Source organism: Dreissena polymorpha, chromosome 5 (assembly GCF_020536995.1).
Source record: "Dreissena polymorpha isolate Duluth1 chromosome 5, UMN_Dpol_1.0, whole genome shotgun sequence".
Lineage (NCBI taxonomy): Eukaryota > Metazoa > Mollusca > Bivalvia > Myida > Dreissenidae > Dreissena > Dreissena polymorpha.
The window spans coordinates 61,606,464-61,615,052 of NC_068359.1; the positions used below are offsets into that span (position 1 = coordinate 61,606,464).

At 33.2% G+C, this 8,589-nt stretch overlaps 1 long non-coding RNA gene across 1 annotated transcript; it reads right to left on the reverse strand.

Annotated features, from left to right (window-relative positions):
- Positions 1-894: 894 nt before the first annotated feature.
- LOC127831770 (uncharacterized) lies at positions 895-7,912 on the reverse strand. Its single transcript, XR_008026488.1, has 2 exons — positions 7,789-7,912; positions 895-5,285 (listed from the first exon to the last, which is right to left on the reverse strand). It is a non-coding gene; the product is annotated as an uncharacterized LOC127831770 (long non-coding RNA).
- Positions 7,913-8,589: the final 677 nt, after the last annotated feature.

Sequence of the window (8,589 nt, forward strand, 5' to 3'; positions counted from 1 at the left end):
ACGTGAATCGGCCTACATGTTACACACGCATCAGTTTTTAGTTAGTCGGTTTGCCATCATGGAACACACTAGCTTGATATTTATGATAATATTCTGCATCGATCAGCCTATATAAGTGCACTAGCTGGGATGCACACGGTGTTGGTTACTGTGGTCAAAATAATTCATGGAATAGGTCACACTAAATATATATATATATATATATATATAGATATATATAGATATATATAGATATATTCCCTTAAAAAATGTTCACTATCAAATATATATTATATATATATATATATATATATATATATATATATATATATAGATATATATATATATATATATATATATATATATATATATATATATATATATATATTTATTTATATATATATATATATATATATATATATATATATATATATATATATATATATATATATTTGAGAGAGAATTTTTTTTAAGATAAGTAAATTTTTCGTTATAATATGATAATTCATCATTCAAAATGATGTTTTCACTACTTAATATCATAGCCACACGCTAACCACCTGTGCTGAGAACATTGTGCTCAGGTGAGCAAAAATGGCATACATTTATGGATTCAAAACAAAAATGTCCTATGGTTTTGTTTGAATTGCCCGAATATGTAGTGCAATATTTTAACAAAAGTTCAAGATCTTCTTATACTAGGGCATTTATTAATAACGTAAACTTACATGTTTTATTTCCGTTGGTTCAAAATGTGTGTTCGTTTGTGTGTGTGTGTGCAAATATTCAATAAATGCTCAATATAAAACAGCTCTGACGATAAAGAACAAGAAGCTGATAAAGTTCCATGCACTGTGATGGTTTTAGATGAACAGGAAATCACTGAAATGTTGAAATAAAGACAAACAAATAAAACATTCTTAAATATGTACTATGTTGATTACATACTGATACTAACTATAACACATTTCAAGTTAAGAATATTATAAAACCAATTCACAGCTAAAAAAGCAACGAATGCTTTGGGCCTCCTTTTTTACAGACAGGACCCTTGATAAAAGTCTTATCAGTCCACTTTTAGATTGGCAAGAGGAATCCTTCACAAAATATGTAAACCTTTGTGGAAGAAAACATTTGTCTGGATAGATACAACTGTAAATACATGGGTTGAACACGTTTGCATAAAGAAAAATGGACCTATAATAATGTGTACACCATATGCAATCCAGTGATGAAAAAAAATACTTTAAAGTTGATATTCCCTTAATAGTTTTTTTGACTGGCCCATGACAGTTTATATAAATATTTTGACAGTTTATATAAATATTTTGTCTAGGCCGTTTAACAGAATAATACATGCACCATTCCATTGTTAACCAGCACAAAAGGTAGTACCATAACATTGAACTATTTTATACACATTTTCCTTATAAAAGTATATACAAAACATTAATGTGAAAGCTTAATACAGCCAAAAAATCAAACATGCAAACTTGTTCAATTGATATCCCCACCAACATTTTTAGTTGTGAGTGTTAGCTCACAAATAATGTTTACAGAGCAAGTTTTGCAAGTCAGTATGCGCTAAGCTACCCTAGGAACGATAACCACTGCCTGTTGCACTACCTGCAGTAAAATTATGCAGACGACGAATGCTAGGAGCGTCTGCTCTACTACGCTAGGAACGATAACCACCGCATCTGCCTGTTTATAGTTAACCACTGCTACACTGCAGTATGTGTATATGATCTATAATGTTACACAGCTTGTAATACGACATTGGCCAGTCTAGTGTTTATCATTGAAATCTGTACAAATTTGATGCTTTCAGGAAAACCGGGGCTTGATGCATGTGAAATAAGATTAGCCTGTGCACACTGATTAGCCTGTGCAATGTGCACAAGCTAATCAAGGACGACACTTTCTGATTGTATGGTGTTTTTGTTTAAAGAGAGTCTCTGGTACTAGGATGACAATGAATGCATATGCACAAAGCCCTGTTTTCGCAAAATGAAGCTTAAATTACCTTTTTATTAATGATTTGAAAAAAAAACAACATCTCGACCTGTGCTTTAAGACACACTTTTTATAAATTTGAAAGTGTTCATTTCAAACTTGCAATATAAAAAGCTATACCATAATTTTGAAAACTGAGTTGCGTCTAAGATTATAAAACAGCATACAACTTCAGTGCTTTGATTGTTTATTGATGGATGCAGATGAATAAATACAGTGTAAAATAACACATTTCAGTGTTATTGTTTTAATATATTGCAATTCTCCTCTTTTACATGTATACACCCATGATGATGAAGTTTCATGTTGAAATATGGTATAGTATCTGAGATATACAATGTAGCCCTAAAAAGGTAAATACCGGTACTAAAACAACAAAAGGCAATAACTCTGAAGAGAGTGTAGGGTTATGGTTCATCTGCATAGCACCACTGCTTATTGATATTGATAAACCCATGAAGTTTTATGTAGAAATCCTGTATCTTATCTGTGATATAGCCCACATATAGCTCTCGAAAATGACACAACACAAAAACAACAAAAGGTAATAACTCTTACTTAACCCTTTGCATGCTGGGAAATTTGTCTTCTGCTAAAATGTCTTCTGCTGAATTTCTAAAATTAGCATTTTCTTCGATTTTTTTCAAAGAACACTATCAGAATAGCAAACAGTTTGGATCCTGATGAGACGCCACGTTCTGTGGCGTCTCATCTGGATCCAAACTGTTTGCAAAGGCCTTTAAAACTCAGCTCCAGCGCTTTAAAGGTTAAAGAAGTGTTGGGTTATTATTTTGTGCCATGCATTTTTCTTTATTGATATCTATACACCTATGAAATTTCATGTTGACATCTTATATAGGGTAGTTTCTGAGAAAGGACGCTGATGGACATCATCAAAAATTAACAAAAGCCAATAACTCTTATTTAGGAAATTGTAAGTTTAAGGTTGCTGTGCATGACACTTTTTCATAAATGATATCGTTAAATCAGTACAATAACAATGGCTATTCTCCTCATTAATATTGATACACCCATGTTCAAATCTCATATAGTTTCTGAGATATAGCCCCGAAAAATTTGTGACAGACAAATGGACTGACAGACTGGCGGACACCACTAAAACCTTATCCCTCACATGATGTGATAAAAAATGCATGCATGGATATTTTTAATCAATTTACTGTAGGTATCAATATTCAAATACCATACAATCTGGTACATGTTTATTATTTGCCACCTATCTACTTAAAGCAGCACATCCTATTAACATTTAAATACTTGTCATAATTATAAAAAATAGTAAGCAATTAAATTTAAGAAAAAGACATACATTAACATTAACGCAACGTTCATACACTGCGGTTATAAAGTTTTACAGACAAGTCATGCAATAAAACATAAAACACATTTTATGTTTTGTAACCCGTTTTCACCTGAATCACAATAAGATGTTTTATGTACTTAATAACTCTAAGTTTTCAGACACATAAAAATGATTATTTTTTCAGAAAATTTAAATACGGAAGATATTCAAAAATTACAGGTGCCTGAAAATTTACAGACAAAAATTTAATGTCCCAAAATTATAATTATATTAAAATAATATCAATAACTCAATGCAAAATAGTGTTTCTACTTTGAAATAAATACAACTTCACAGCTTTGCTTACTCTTGCCTTAAATGATACAGAACAAAAAAGTAAAAAACATTAAACATACTGCTTCCTTAATAGGAACATATCATTCAAAATGATGTTTGTTGAAGAAATTGTTTTCTAACGGTACACCTTAATCTGTTAGTAAAAATATATAATCTAAGTGTTACAAGATAAGCAAATACAGTGTCGAAATCTGTTAAAATAAAAAATAGCCCTGTAAAATATACTGTCCAAAAATTTAGAGTCTTTAATGATAGACGAAAAGTGCATGTCCAAAAATAAAGAGCCATGGAAAAAAAAATTGGCCGAAAGTGTCCGAAAACTCAGAGTATCTGAAAACTTAGAGTAATTACAGTAACTTATGATGGTTGAACTCATGGGTGTAGACTTATTTAAACATAAAAGCATAAAAACATGAGAAAATAAAACAAATCCTTAAAAAACATGTACATGTACATAATGATATCGACTACAACGCTTGCATACCAGGAAAGAGAGCGTTGCTACTAGCGGGAAATGAGTGTCAAATAATTCTTTACTATTAAATCACAATCTCTATCTCTGGACAAGCTGTTGGCAAATATAACTATTCTAGGGCCCTTAACCTTGGTTCACATGGAGCCAGGGGGCAATAAAACCAATATTAAGTGGATAGGACATTTTGCCAGAATGAATTGTCTAATAACAGATCTGTGTTATATGTTCTGTTTTAAATAGTTTTGCAGTACCAGTAAATTCAGTTTTAGATGCCCGAGCAAGAAGCTTATATTTTGGGGCAAGAAGATTTTCAAAGAACTTGTCCGACCTGCAATTGTCCCACCTGACCAGTTGTTAAATTCGAACCCTGCATTGCAACACTAGGCTGATTATCCTGCAGCAATTTCAATTCATGCGTCTTTTCATGTTGAGAAAGTTTCTCTTTGCGTGAAAACTGCTTCCCGCATATACTACACGATACTAACGGAGCCTTCTCGTGGGTACGCTCATGACGTTGCAGTTTATCCTTGCGGTAGAACTCCTTTCCACAAACCTCGCACCTAAAATCGCGCACACCAGTATGAATGTGCTTATGACGAGTCAGATGGTCTTTACGTGTGTATGAACGATCGCACATGTCACAGGGATAGGCTTTGTACCCTCCTCCTGTCTTTGGCAATTTCTTTACAGGGGTATTTCCCGCTGGGTTTACATTAACAACTGGTTCCATACTTTCCACTTTTGTCTCGCATGAAATTTCAGTTCCACTTGCGTCGTACAATTTGCTCACAGATTCACTGTACAGAGCCTGACTGCAACCGTCGCCATGCTTGTTTTCCTCTTTAATAACACGATGCTGGTTGTCTGGGCTTTGAGACTGGGACTGACCGGAGAAGACTGGTTGCTGAGGTGGACCACAAAATATCTGGTGATCAATAAACGAGAACTTGCAAGAAAATTTCCGAAAACAAAGACCACAGACAACACTTCCATCTGCACTATTGCAAGTTTGATTCATCTCCATGACAAACATCATGTCCTTCAAGAGTACACACTGGACTTCTTGTCAAGAATATTGCCAATAGAAGAATGTTGCCAATAGAATATTATGCTTTACCATTTGTTAGTGTAGTCCTATCTTTTTTAAGACGATACCTAAAATGAAAAAAAGATCTTAAATTATAAGAAAAATCATTATCTTGGCATACTTCCAAACTGACCCTTCCAATTAAAATGCTGTACAATAAAATAAGAAATAATAAATAATTCCAGTAAATAATGTATAATTCATAAAGAAATATATGCTGCACCAATTTGATTGAATTGTAAGTGCAGAACGTATGCTAAATTTGTACTTACAATCTTTTTGAGCTATTAAATAACAATCTCACAGTTAGGTAAGGCAAACAATTGAATAAGTGCAATGCCATTTATGTCTTAATTCAAAATCAATCATGTACCCTTGATCTATAGCAAATGGTTATATTGGTTGGTGTTGTTAAGGTAATTATTGTAAACACCTCTACACTGTGTTTTTGGCTGCAGGAGTGGTGATTTTGATGAATATAAATATAGGTGTTAACCAAAATGGTAGGAAAATGGTGTCCATGGTTGATAGCAATAGATTGGATACTGTGAAAGTAAGTGTGTAAAATATAGCGGATTTCCTATTATACGTTTTCTAAATAAAAATAACTGAAAACATAATTTTTGGCAAGCAAAAAGTAAGGAATTTTGTCATCTGCTGGCACTGCACTCACAAAAAATTAGGGTTGACCAGGTTATCTCTTACTCTCATTCTAAGTATAGGTCTACCTCACAGTATTGTGCCTTTAACGAAAACCCTTCAAGAAGTGCTGGAAAGTTAGTTTTTTTTTTAATTTTAGAAGTTGTCATTTATTTAATGGTTATCCATGATTATAATGACGATCATTCCCATGATTTTTGGTGTTCATTGGCAAGTAGGTAATGTTTATTCCAGGGTGATGCTATGATTGAGAATTATGTAACACACAATTAATTTAATTTGCTTATGGATTAATAGTAGCTTTATCAAATGTTTTGTATGCTGCTTACTTTTGAATTAAATGTTGAAATATTTTAAAAACAATATGAGAAAATCTCATTATTCAATTAAGTAACTTTTTAAGAAAAAGCACATTAGAAATTGCGAATACATGTAGTAACAAATCTTAGCCGATACTATGAGACAATTGTACATGAAACAGATTACTAAAGGGAGCTAAGTCTAGCCAGTATTTGTAACAAACATTGTCAATTAAAATGCAGTTTTCGTTGTTATGTCCAAGAATACACATTTAATTAGAGATTCACATATTACACATGAGTGTTTTTGTATTTGTTCACTTAAAAAATTTGTATGTATTCATTAAGAGGGCCGATAAAACGGATAGACATTCTAGTAGAAATAAACCACTTTTTTATGTCAAACTGGGAGTGGAACAAATAAATAAAGAATGTATCTGTTTTATTGTTAAGTAGAAGTTTGACAATATTCTGGAATCAAATGACAGTGCTTAACAATTCCATGACATAGAAGTAGCTTTTACTTTAGCATACATGCCAGACGTCCCGATCTCGGCGGGACAGTCCCGCTTTTGGGCCCTTTGTCCCAGCGTCCCGATATGAGACGATTTGTCCCGACATTCGTAAAAAAAGATGTAAGGTCTCTAGGTTCCCAATAAAATTCGCTATTCAAGCTCTGTTTCGCTAACACTGCTTAGCCCTTTATTGCCCCCAATTAACAATCCGATTCTACTTCTCGTGTGTACCAGTGTTGTTTATGACACCTTATCAGCGATTAATCGGCTAATTATTGATTTTATCAGGTATTCACACCATGGTGGTCTCCAAGATAGTGGTCGCTAATTGCTATCGATAGTTGTATTATAATGAAATAAATGCTGAAAATGTGTTTGTTTTTGTCTTTGTTTGAAACGGTTTACAAAACAATTGTTTTGTAAAATTAACTCTAATTCATTAATGAGTCTTTTACATTCAATGTCTAGTTCCAAAATAGCGGGATATTTCAAAATCGCAACAAACAGTCCAATAAGTGATACCCATCCTGTCTAGTGTAATTGGGTGTAATTGTAATAAAAACAACGAGTTGCTATGCATGACGGATAGTTTACTGTAACCAGTACTTTCAGTGTACTGGATTGCCTCCCCTGCGTTAATGTTTGCCATTGAAAGTAATATAAAGAGTATTGTTGTCGTAATGTTCCAGATTTTGTATTCTAAAAAGATGAATATTATCTCGTTGTTTGCTTTTGTCTTATTTAATAAAACTGTTATTGTTATGTTTTAGATTACATGCTTCATATCAGATGTTTTATGTCTTGAATAAAAGTATCAAGAGTTTTTGTTAGTACTATACTGACTACAGTAAAGGTGGAATGATAAATCGTTTTAGGTGTCCTGCTTTTTGGTCAAATGTCCCGACAGTTTTTTATGGAATGTCCCGCTTTGGACCTAAAAAATTATGGCATGTATGCTTTAGCCTATGCTATGTCTACAATACCACCCGCAGGGTCGAGAATTTGTACTTAACAAAGAGTGATCTTTGTGATTTACTCTCGACCAGATAACAATTGGGTACTTAATAAAATTGCAAAATGATAAGCACAACAGTAACCTGGTGTAACAGATTCCAAATGAACATGGATATGGTCCCTCGGCAAATGTATCTGACACAAACAAATAATTTTAATTTTCTCGCTAATATTACTTTTTGAGACAGATTTATTGCAAAGGGAGGTAACAATTGAATTACAGTGATTCAGATACGGTTACCCTCAACTAATATACCGGTTACATTATAGATATATTCTACTAACATCCGCGCAGAGATTTGACTGGAACCAGCATAGCTGAAGCAAATCCCTGCCTTCATAACCAACCACGTAATGATAGCCTAGCCACGTGGTTCAATAATTGTACCGTTGTTATTTTTTACTCTTTTTTTTAATTTATGTAGTTATGTTTTATATAATGAACCTAAACTTATACGCTATTTTCAAAACATAAAAGTAAATGATACTACTTTTCATAATATAATACTTAAACAAAAATAAATACAATCCTACCAAATCTGGTAGGGCTTTCTTGTAATGGCAGAGATTTATCGGAGAAAAAGGAACGACAACTATGTGTGGAGATTGACATTATACATAATTTACCCCTGTAGTTGACTCGTGCCTTTCCCGCCGGGGGCTTTCCAGAGGAGTACACCGCACATCGGCTTTACTTCTCGTGCGAAGAAATAGACTGATCCCGGAATTCGCTCGAGTTTAGAAAAGCCCAATATTCCCTCGATTCAAACAACACTGTTGCATTATATCAACCAATGATAGCTTGGTTAGCTACTATATGACGCACGAAAGTAAGGACGAATTTTAAACTTCAGCTGCAATTTCGAGTTATTATTTTTGTAAAC